General features: G+C 38.1%; 1 pseudogene; it reads left to right on the plus strand.

Annotated features, from left to right (window-relative positions):
- The first annotated feature begins 355 nt into the window (after positions 1-355).
- LOC129059981 (ADP/ATP translocase 2-like) overlaps positions 356-12,138 on the plus strand; it is a 119,659-nt pseudogene continuing 107,876 nt past the window's right edge.

Raw genomic sequence — 12,138 nt, forward strand, 5'->3', positions numbered from 1 at the left:
AACACTTCATAGCCACTAGGATGGTTACATAAATTTTTTAAAGGAAGAAAGAAAGAAAATAACAGTGTTGGTGAGGATGTGGATAAATTAGAATCCTCATACACTGCTGGTGGGAATGTAAAATGATTCTACCCCTAGGTCCACACCCACTGAAAAAAAATATGTTCACGCAAAAACTTGTACCTGAATGTTTATAGTAGCATTATTCATAATAACCAAAAAGTGGAAACAATCCCTATGTTTATCAACTGTTGAGTAGATAAAACAAATATAGTGTATCCATACAATAAAATATTATTCAGCCATAAAAAAGAATGGAGTATTGATACATACTACTACATGGATGAACCTTGAAAACATTATCCTAAGTAAAAGAAACCAGTCACAAAAGACCACTTATTATTTCATGTCTATAAAAGGTCCCAAATGGGAAAATCCATAGTGACAGAACATAGATTCCTAGTTGCCAGGGGCTGGATGAGGCAAGAATGGAAAGTTACTGCTAAGGAGCATGGGATGCCCTTTGGGGATGATAAAAATGTTCTGGAATTAGACAGCGGTGGTGCTTGTACAACTTTGCAAATATACCATCAACCACTGAATTTTAAACTTTAAAATGATGAATTTTATGGTATGTGAATTATATCTCAATTTTTAAAGAGCGAAGAGGTAGACAGAGGAAGCGAGTAAGAAAAAGAGATGCCATAGAAGATAGAGAAAAGGGATCACAACTCAAGGCATGCAGGTGGCCTCTAGAAGCTGGCAAAGGCAAGAAAACAGATTTTCCCCTTGAGCCTCCAGAAAGGAAAACAGCCCTACTAGCACCTTGGACCTTGACTTTAGTCCATTGAGACCTTTGTCAAACTTTTAACCTACAGAACTATACTCATGTTTGTGGTAATTTGTTATAGCAGCAGTAGAAAACTAATACAGTACCTTTGACATGTGTAAGTGGAAATGTCCAGTATGAAATTTCATATGTAAGTCTAGGGTTCAGAGGAGAGATTTGGGCTAGACATATAATAGCAATTTCTAGGTGCTATTTCAATACATTTATATATATGTATGAGAGAATTAATCCACTGAATATCTGCAGATATTTGAGGTTAATTATTATCTATTATTTACATTTTTAATATCAAGGCATGGAGAGGTTCAATAACTTCCTTGAGGCATGCAAGTATTAAGTGGTAGAGCTATGACTCAAATGTGGGGAGTCTGGCTTCAGAGTTGGGTCACTTCTCACAAACAAATAGATTTGTGAATTATCATGTAGGTTATAATTGAAGCTATCTGAGAAACACCTATTAGTTAACATGGAACACATCAGTCACATTTGCAAGAGCTCTTTTGGTGGAGTGTGAGGCGGAGGCCAGATTGGGTTGATGAGTGAATGAGGGTTCAGAAAGTGGAGATGCAAGTGTAGACAAGTTTTCTGGAAAATATGTCTGTGAAGAGGGAAAGAGAGATAGCATCATATCAGCAGGAGAATGGGAGTTGAGAAGGGTAGTTTTTCGATGAAAGTCTTGACGATGTTTTAAAAACTGTTCAGAAATTCTGACGGAGGGGGGTGAGTCTGTAAAAGTGAGAAGGAACAGTTATTCCTGTTTAAGAATTCTGAGAAGAAAAGAGGAGGGGGATATACGACACTGGAAGGATTGGCCTTAGATAGGAAAGGGACAGTTCCTTTATTATATCTGAATGGAGTGAAAGGGATGGGTGTAAGCTGATATATTTGGTTTTAAGAAGTTGAGGAAATTTCTGAGGGCTTCTGTATTTTATTCTCTCATACGAAGTAGGAGTCAAGGTCGCCCTCTGAACATGGGGGAGGTGGTAAAAATGTAGGCGAAGTCAGTGGCTGTGACAGTGGCACCGCAGCAGAGAATCAGCAGTTTGAGAAGAGTGAAGAAGACTTGAATAATCATTTTGGAGAACAGGAGATTAAGTTACCCAGAAAAACATCGTCATATTTTTGTCAGCCTCAAGGGCTCATTTAAGGATTTATTTGATTTGCTACTATCCTCTTAAGTTGTTCACAAATTACTACACATGTCTTAGATTTCTCCTCACTCCCAACAATATTGTAAAATTCTTCTTCGAATTTCACCTCAATGTCTAGGATAGTGTTGAGAAATATTTAGAAAAAATATTTTTGGATTAATTAGGGTATTCAATTAATCTGAATACTTCAGTTCCCAACATTTCTAGATAAAGGAAGTTTACTGTAACATGTTTATAAAAGGCAAATAAACTAGACATCTCCTTTCAAATAGGATTTCAATAGAAATCTTCCATTTTTTAAAAATGGTCAGCTATACAATATCTGTTTTAAAATTAAAAAAATTACCAAAAGACCTTATCCCACAAAAGCTAGAGAAAAAAAGCTTGAACCCTCTCATTTTTATTTTGAGGTTAATAAACTTCATTTTATAAATTTATAGATCCATTACTAGTGGAATAAACATTCACATGAGTGTGTTGAGTAGTGAGAAAGTGAGCTCTTTTTTGAGGAAGCAGACGGTGAAATGAGACACGAGGGATGGCTCTGGGCAGAGATAAGGGAACTCCTGCCAAACTCCTTTCCTGCTTGTTACTGTCCACAAATATGTGTGTGGTTGCAGTTGAGCTTCTTTGAGGCCCTGTTCCATGACAGAGGCTGATAAAAAAAATGTGACCATTTAGTTACAAATGGAAATCTCACAGCAAGTGAAGCATAGCAACCAAGAGAGTCCCAAGAAAATTACCCAGCAACAATCAGAAAGTTAAAAACAAAGCAACCCAGTAACCAAAACATAACCCAAACTATACAGCCAAGGAAAGCAGGAAACACTCTAGGCAGAGCAGAGATGCTCTGTGTCAGGTTCAATTCAATAGTGTCACAAGACTTATACTTCCTCACTCATATTTAGCAGATGCCTACTGTGTGGCAGTGCTTTGCCAGGGGCTAGGAATTTTAAATTGAGTAAGAAATAGTCCATGTCTTCAATGAAATAACCCCAGCAGTACAGTGTGACAAATGCTAGGATGAGGCATCTGCAAAGTACTATGGGAGAAAAGGAGATTTGGGGTGTCTGGGGATATGTTTAATTTGAGGTGTGTTTGGGACATTCAGTTGGAACTGAACTGATCTCAGACTTCATTTGGCAGTTGGATTTATAGGCTATAGCTTGAAGCAGATAGTATGAATGGTGACATATGATAAGAGTATCTATAGGTTGTAGGCCAAGTGCGGTGGCTCATGCCAGTAATCCCAACACTTTGGAAGGCTGAGGCAGGTGGGTCATTTGAGGTCAGGAGTTCAAGATCAGCCTGACCAGCATGGTGAAACCCCATCTGTACCAAAAATACAGAAAAATTAGCTGGGTGTGGTGGTGCATGCCTGTAGTCCCAGCTACTCGGGAGGCTGAGGCAGGAGAATCGCTTGATCCCTGGAGGCAGAGGTTGTCACGAGCCAAGATCACGCCACTGCACTCCAGCCTGGGTGACAGAGTGAGACTCCATCCCCCCCCCAAAAAAAAGGTGTCTATAGGTTGTAGTTGAAGTTAAGGAGTTTGGAGAGAGTCATGAGGGTACAATTAAAATGACTGAAGAGCTCTGGGGAGTATTGACATTTAATGGAGAAAACAAGAAGAGGAAGATGGAAGGAGGTAGAAGTAAACCAGGAAAGCAACAGAAATGGAAGCAAGAGTGAGCACCAAGAAGTGTCCAATGCTGCACAGCACTCCAAAGTATATGTTGAATTTGGAAAGGAGGAGATCACTGGTGACATTCATTAGCCAGCTTAGAGCAGTGCTAGGAGGAAGTCATGAAAATTAAGGAAGGAGAGAGAGCAAATGTAAATATGTTCGTGGTATTGTAAAGGAAAATCCAGCAACTTTTCCACTTGAATAGCACACTTTGACACAAGCTTCAAGCAGGTAGTCTAGTAGGCTCTAGTTCAACTCTTTAAACTCTTTTTCATCATTTAAATGAGATCTACTTTCAAGCCCTGAGAAGCCAGGAAAGAGAGTATGAGGTGAACTGACACTTGAGTAGTTATAAGGTCCTGGTCTTTTACATACATTATTTCATTTAATACCCACAAAACCATTTAAAGAATTTATCATTTTTTAGTTTAAGATTCAAAGGAATGATAAAAGTGAGGTGTAAGTTAGTAGCATTGCTTACTAACCTCAACTGTTACCACTTTGTTTTGATTTTATAGCCTCAGGAAGACTTAACATTTATCTTATGTTATCTTTATCTTATGCTTATGAGTCTTCCAGGTTTTGAAAAGTCTTGGGCCATTGGCTATCTGTGACCTACCGGAATACTTCTTTTAGGGTCACTCCCACCTTCTCTTGCAAGTTGCATTACAGGAGCATCACCTGCATCAGAGCTACCTGTGTCGGTGCTCCTGGCTCATCACTTAGCTGATCCCCCTTCTGCAACTCTTAGGGGATCTTCAGACTTCAACGTCTATACTTTTTTGTTTTCTTTGGTTATAAACCTAAAAGATCACACCGCATCTACCTAAAACCTATATCCAATCCTATGATGATTTTCTTCCAACTGGAAAAATGTACTCTGAGCAACTAATTTAAATCATTCACCTGCCAGTCATATTTCCATTTCATATAAACTGCTATTTATGAATTTCAGAAAAATTGAGTGTTATCAATTCCATGAAGGCTTTGGGTGATCACTTGAGCTTTATTATGCACTGAATGTTTGTGTTCCCCAAAAATTCATATGTTAACACCCTGCTTCCCAAATATGACGATGTTAGGAGTTGGGGCCTTTGGGAGGTAATTAGGATTAGATGAGGTTATAAGGGTAGGGACCCATGAATGAGGTTACTGCCCTTATCAGGGTCCTGAAAGAGCTTGCCTCCCCTCTCTGCTCTTCAATAGGTGAGGATAAAACAAGAAACTTGGCAGTCTGCAACTTGGAAGAGGACCTGCACCAAAGCCGGACCATGCTGACATCCTGATCTCAGACCTCCAGCCTCCAGAAGTGTGAGAAATAAGTTTCTGTTATTTATAAGCCATCTATTCTATGATGCTTTTTTATAGCAGCCTGACTAACACCAGCTTCTTGGAGGAAGTGATGGGAATATGGACTCTTGATGCTTTTCTTTAATTTAATGTTTATGTAGCATTTGTGTATTTTAAAATTTATATGATTTACATATTAGTGAGGTCAGTCTACTATTTTAATGTCTAGGAGATGTATTAACTTTTATAAACAGGACCCCAAAATGGTATAGATTAATTGAAGAACCTTTTTAAAGCAATCTGTCATTTTAAGGGTACATCTCTGAGAATCTGATTTTTTTATAGCATTGTTTTTGAAATAAGAAACTCTCAAGAACTTGTCCTCTTAGCCCACATGTGGACAGCTCCAGGCAGTTTAATCAGGTCTCTGTGTTGCTGAACAATGTACCTTATACAAAATCACATCTGGGGCTAAACCTCAACTGATTTCAATTTCTCAAGCAACGTGTGAACAAAACCATATTTACTTTAAATATCACAAGCTCTGTGTTCATGTTGACATATAATATTAAGATTAAATCACATAGCCTAAATGCCTACTTTTTATTTGGTTTAAAAGTTCATTTAAATACTATCTTATTTCCTAGAGGCTTAGACTCTTAAATCAGAAAGCCTTTTTTACATTACACTCTAAAATCAAGCTATTGGATTTAGAAAGTTCACCAAACATGAACAGAAAGCTAACACCACTTTTAAATGATTCTGGAGTAGCATAAAAAAACCCTCAATTTGGAAGGTCATTGAATTCAAATCCAATCTCTTTATGCTTAAAGAGCCTATAAAACAGCTCTTCAGGCATAAAGGATAATGATTAATGTAAATATTCCTTATACTTAAAAAAATTTGTCTTTACCTTCAATGCATTTGTCTTAACCATAACCTCTGGCTCCATTATAAACATATTTAATTCACTTCTAATTGACAATTCTTTTTATTTTTTAAGGTAAACTTATATATCCCTCCTAAGGTTAGCTTTGTTGTATGATTTTGATGTGCATGGCTATTTTGGGGTGAGACGGGGAACAAGCAATATCTTGCCATTCCCATTTTTCTAGACATTGGTATTGAATCTTGAAAGAAAGAAATGAAAGGACTGAAATGTCTGCAAAAAATTCCAAAGTAGAGGTTTTAAAGAATTTTTTTTAATAAAGAAAGTCAGATAAAAATGAACTGGAAAAAGATGTATAATTGGCTGTGCAAATGGTCATTTTTTGGAAATAAGACAAACTTTCTCCATCAGAAGAAGGAAATGGTTGCATATGGGTTAATAGTTTTGTAGGAAAACTGACGATTATTATAAGGACAGAACTGCGAAAGTGTACATATATAGTTTTAGTCTAGAAAGTAATTGGGCTAAGTGAAGCCCAATTCTCTGATGGGTTGCAACCTATCTGAGAATATGGCCTCTGTAATAGTTTGGGAATGGAATTTTGTGCCAGAATTTAAAAACCTTAGTAAATTGCCAAAATTGAGAGAGAGAGAGAAGCCTTGGTGTTGGGTACTGTTAGTTGAAGCTTGTCAAGGAGGAAACACAACCAGGTGAAATAAGGAAAGATTTCAAAGGCATAAAAGGAGTAACAGGGAGGGCAAATCTTGGCTTTCTTATCCGTCACCTTATTGTAGGGTGGTCAAGTCAGATAATGCTAGAGCTGAAAGTGACCTTGAGAACCTCTACTTCTACCACTTCATTTTTAGATGACAAAATTGAGCCTCGAGAAAAGCTACTTGGTGGTAGACCTGGGATTCGAACCAAGAAACTCTGTTCTCAGTCTTTGGGAAAAAATTATTTTATTTACCATCACCTAACATGTTCTCATTAGTTATTGCTAAGGTATTATAATAAAAACAATGCTGTGGTTGCATGTAAATGTATACAAATGAACATCATCATCATCATCATCATCACTATTTTTACTGAGCATTTGGAAAGAAAACTGTTGCATTTGTCTTAGATAAAAGACTCAGATAATTCCCTAGAAGCCTGAGGATGAGATTCTAGATCAATCCTCTAAACTAGGTTGATTCCTTGTCCACTTTCTGACCTCCTACTTTCTTGGTGAGAAATGATTATTGATCCTCCTCAATGAGGGTGTAATGATAGAGCATAGTTTTTTGTCCCCTACTAGATGTTGCATGGAGAGTTGGGCTGAAATTCTTCTTTGCAAGTGAGAAGCCGTAAAGGGAAGAAAGGGTCACATACTTCCAAATCTTTGGATTTTCTTAGTTTCTCTTTTGTAAGCCTCCATTGTTGTGTGTAGTCAGCAGGGTCCCAGAGGCAGACCACCACTGACCATCTTGGCAGTACTTGTCAGCAGCAGTGTCCAGCTCCCAGGGACTAATTCAGTTAGTGGTAGCTCTTGTTCCTAGTGACAGAGCCTTCCTGGGGCTGCTCCAGTAGCAGCCAGAGCTCCTAAGGAGAAGCAGCTCTGCCAGTCTTGCAAGTCCCAAGCTCCATCTCCTTCAATAACAACACAGCTCTCCATTATTCTTTCTAAAGATAACCTATGTCCCAGTTCCTACTGAATCCAGCAGTGTTTTTCAATCTATGTGTTTCAGATGCCTGAGAAGTCACTAAATTACTGCAAGAACAAGTGAATTAATATTTACATAAAGTATGTATGTTAATAAGCTGAATAAATATTAATAGTTACTGTACTTATACTCTGTACTGTACTAAGCCCTTTGCACACATTATCTCATTTAATCCTCATAAAAATGCTGTGAGGTAGGTGGAATTATGACCCCCATTTTACAGGTGAGGCAACTCAGTCTCAGAAAGGTTAAGCAAATTGCTGAAGATCATGAGACCAAGAAATGAATAAACTGGTCTTCAAATCCAGGTCATTTAATCTCAAAGTCTACAATCTTAATCATAACATAAGTATGTCTCTTACATATGTGTATTACTTTTTTACAAATGTTTTTGTGTTTTGATTTAAAAGTTATAGATGAAAAGTATTATATAATTTATAGTAGAGTTTTAAATCTTTGTTTATTTTCACTATTTTTCTACACTGAAAGTACCTCAACTGTCATATGACTGGTACATGACACAGTCTTTTTAAAGAGCTCTTTCAAGGGTTTTTACTCAAGGCCTTTAAAAAATATGGTAGAGAAAAATGACTTTGTAAGTCAATGAAACATCTTATTTGTACCTGACCTCTTAGCAGCATTCTGTTGTTCCTTAAGCAGGGGACCCTACCACCGACTGATCCCTTGAGTCAAATAAGCAATAAGGCACCTCTCAAGACTTTGAGTTACATTCAAATCATCAATTCTGACACAAAAAATTGTAATAGACAAAACATGGTGAAATGAACTTAGTTGACTAGCTATTTCATTCATTTATTCACCCACTCAATACATTTTATTGTCTCCTACCAGGCATTGAGTTAGGAACTAAAGATGCAGCCTTCCAAGCAAGAAGTGATGTTTGTCAATTGCAAGAAAATGTGACACCTGACTAGTTACTTTCCCTGTAAAAACTCTTTTATTCTTTGTTTTTAATATTTATATTCTACATACCCTCACCCTCTAAAAATTGACTTAGCAAATGCAAAACTTATGAAATATAGGCCAATTAGAGTTTCACTCTAAAAAATAATCAGGTCCTACTTGGTCTGCTCCCCAGGGCTCTGAAACATCACTACCCATGGGTCACTCTACAGGGACCCTAGTTACCATGGCTGCTAGCTAAATCTTTGAATCCAGTTTTGTGCCTTACTGTGTGGGGGCTCTGCTTGGACACAAAGGAAGGATTACAGAGAAATTTCTCAAAAAGCCTTTAGTTCGTCTTTTGATTCTAAAGAAAAACTATGACTAATAGATTTTTGGGAAATGGTGTTTCAAATCTTTAGGTTAGAATCAGAAGACAGGTTAGACAGGAGGAATTTAGGGGGCTTTTGCGTACTTGGAAATCAGCATCAAGACAGACTTTCTGCTAGCCTCAGGAATAAGGCCTACTTCTAAAAATTGGGTTTGGCCAGGGCCTCTGGGCCTGAACCCTTCTTAACCTCAGTCTTTCTCTTTTTTCCTAACATGTCAGCAGTGCTGAAGCCTTGCTAACTGCTGGCAGACTTTTCTAGTGCTGTCCACTTGTAGCCTGTCCTGGATCCCCCATAATTGGGCTCTGCCTACTTGGTCATGTAGTGGTGAATACTCTTTTTTGGCTTACCTTTCACCTGGATGTTGCCCTGCCTAATGATAACCATTTTTCATTCATTCAACAAATATTTATTGCATGCCAGGCATTGTTCTGGGACCTGGAAATATAACAGTGAATAAAATAGACAAAACCAACAACAATAACAACAAAAACCCCTTGCCTTCATGAAGCTTCACATTCTAATAGATAGTGAAGTCTGATGAGCTGGCTTGCTTCCTCGTCAGCCACAGCTGGATACTTTCCCCTATAACTGCACATTCTGTTTCCAGGTCCTAGTTCTCTATAGTCTGTGGTCCCACTGCAGTGAAGGAAACTCTTCTCTTACAGGATAAAGAGTGTTATATGAAGAAAGGAAACAGGACCAAGAGCAAGTAAATAGGGGTGGCATAAACTTAGAGATAGAAATATGTTCAGGTTTGCAAAAATTCGAGGAACAATGAATACAACTTTTGAAGTGTATTTAACAAAGAGAAACAAGGATGCAGCAGGCTACTGGGTGTAGTTTAGTCAGTAGTGATCTATTATTGAAAGATTACTTAGGAAAACCAAGCTCCTCAACCTCAGTTTTACTTCTGTCTTTTTGCAGAGGAGAGTAGGGAGAGGAGTAGGAGGGAAGGAGAGACTCCTTAGCAAGAGAAAGAGAAGCCCAAAGTGGGAGAACATAATTATATTCTAAATAGTTTCCCAACTCTGATAACTTGCATCCCAATGTTTTGTGGAAGATGTTCAAATTGCATTGCTGATCTAATCTGGAAAGAATGTAGAACTGTAAAGGGTGGTAGAAGTGCCAGGAAACTGGGCATGGGTAAATACTGTTCTCATTTTGAAGAAGTGGGAGATTTTGCATAATAAACATCAGTGACTAGATGTTGGATATTTAAGGGTATATAAACTATTTATTGATAGACAAGGCTTATAGATTTATTTCTTCTGGGACACAAACATGATGTGGCCATGGATGCCAGTGTCCTCAGTATGCTTAGTCTTGGACATGAAAGCTGAAGTATCATGTCTTGGCCAGATGCAGTCACTCATGCCTGTAATCCCAGCACTTTGTGGGGCCAAGGTGAGAGGATCGCTTGAACCCAGGAGTTCAAGACCAGTCTAGGCAACATGGTAAAACCCTGTTTCTACAAAACAATACAAAAATTAGCCAGGCATAGTGACACACGCTTGTAGTCCCAGCTACTCAGGAGGGTGAGGAGGGAGGTTTGTCTGAGTCCTAGGAGTTGTAGCCTTTAGCAAGCTATGATCACACCACTGCAATACAGCCTGGACAATAGTGAGATCCTATGTCTTGAAGAAGGAAGGAAGGAAGGAAGGAAGGAAAGAAAGAAAGGAAAGGAAGGAAGGAAGGAAGGAAGGAAGGAGAAAGAAAGAAAGAAAAGAAAAGAGAGAGAGAGAAAGGAAGGAAGGAAGGAAAGGAGAGAAGGAGAGAAAGAGAGAAAGAGAAAGAGATAGAGAAAGAAGAAAAAAAAGATAGAAGAAAAGAAAGAAAGAAAAAGTGGCATGGTCTCTGGTGGGCAAGGATCTTATTTGCTGCAGATCTTCACAGAGCTTGTTGTCCAGACCTTTAGCCAGGACTCAGCTGTAATTTCCATCCTTCACATCCTTCTGTCTGTTTAAGAACCAATCTGGGATCTTGTACTGGCCTGGGTTTGGCATGATGATGATCACACATATCACTTCATGCTCAGTGAGTCCTCTAACCTCTTTATGAGGTCAATCTCTATTTTCCCCAACACCACATGAGCATGTTTTCATCTCACACTCTTAATGGTACTGATGGTAAATTTCTGCCATCCATTGATGTTGGTGTTGAGTGCAGTCATCCCTTGGGATGCACAGTGTATTGGTTTCAGAACTCCCAAAGGATACCAAAATCCTTGGATGCTCAAGTCCCTTATATAAAATGGTGTAGTATTTGTATATAACCTATGCACATATTCTCATATACTTTAAATCATCTGATTACTTGTAATATCTACTATAACATAAATGCTATGCAAATAATTGTTACACTGTATTATTTAGGGAATAATGACAAGAAAAAATGTCTGTGCATGTTCAGAAAACACAACCATCCATTTTTTCCAAGTATTTTTAAATTCTAGGTTGGTTGAATCCTCAGATGTCGAGCCCATGGATACTATCCACAGTCAGAGAGTACTGACTGCACTTGCAAAAATTGCTGAAGTATATCAGGGATTATGAGAGATATGGTAGTAGCATGTAGACCTCCTGTGGGAGAGAAATAGTGGATTTTTTAAAAGTTTGTTTGGAAGCTTCTAGATTAGGATTGGGCAAACTATGGCCCACAGGCCAAATGCAACCCATTGCTTATTCTTGTAAATAAAGTTATATTCCAAGAAGCCATGCCAATTTATTTATGCATTGTCTATGTCTGCTTTCATGCTACAATAGCAAAGTTGAGAAGATTATCATATGGCCTACAAAATTCTAAGTATTTACTTCTTATGTATTGCTTTATAGAAAACTTTGATTCTAGGTAGAAAAAGCACTGGGCACTAGGACTTGAGTTTGCCAGGAACAGTTACGTCCAATGAAACAATGATTTCTTTTTGGTCAGATTTTCCAGACAGAACAGGGATATGTTATTCACACTGAGCATCTGGTCTTCACTAAAAATTCAACCACCATTTCTTGAGTATTTACTATATAACAAGCACTCGGAATATAAAGATGAAAAATTGTGTGGAACAGGAGCCACATACATAAGGGGATAATTCCAAATAAAGTAGTACTTGCTATGAGAGGAGTGTGTCCAGAATGGTGCAAGAGCTCTGAGGGGGACGTTTACTAAATCTGGGATTTATAGCAAAAGAATACAGTGGGATCAGTGGGTAGAAAATTACTAAGAGAAAACATCAAGGATAGACGGCCAGAGAGTTTCTGGCCAAACTGACTTGATGGGGT

Source organism: Pongo abelii, chromosome 5 (assembly GCF_028885655.2).
Source record: "Pongo abelii isolate AG06213 chromosome 5, NHGRI_mPonAbe1-v2.0_pri, whole genome shotgun sequence".
NCBI classification, from domain to species: Eukaryota; Metazoa; Chordata; class Mammalia; order Primates; family Hominidae; genus Pongo; species Pongo abelii.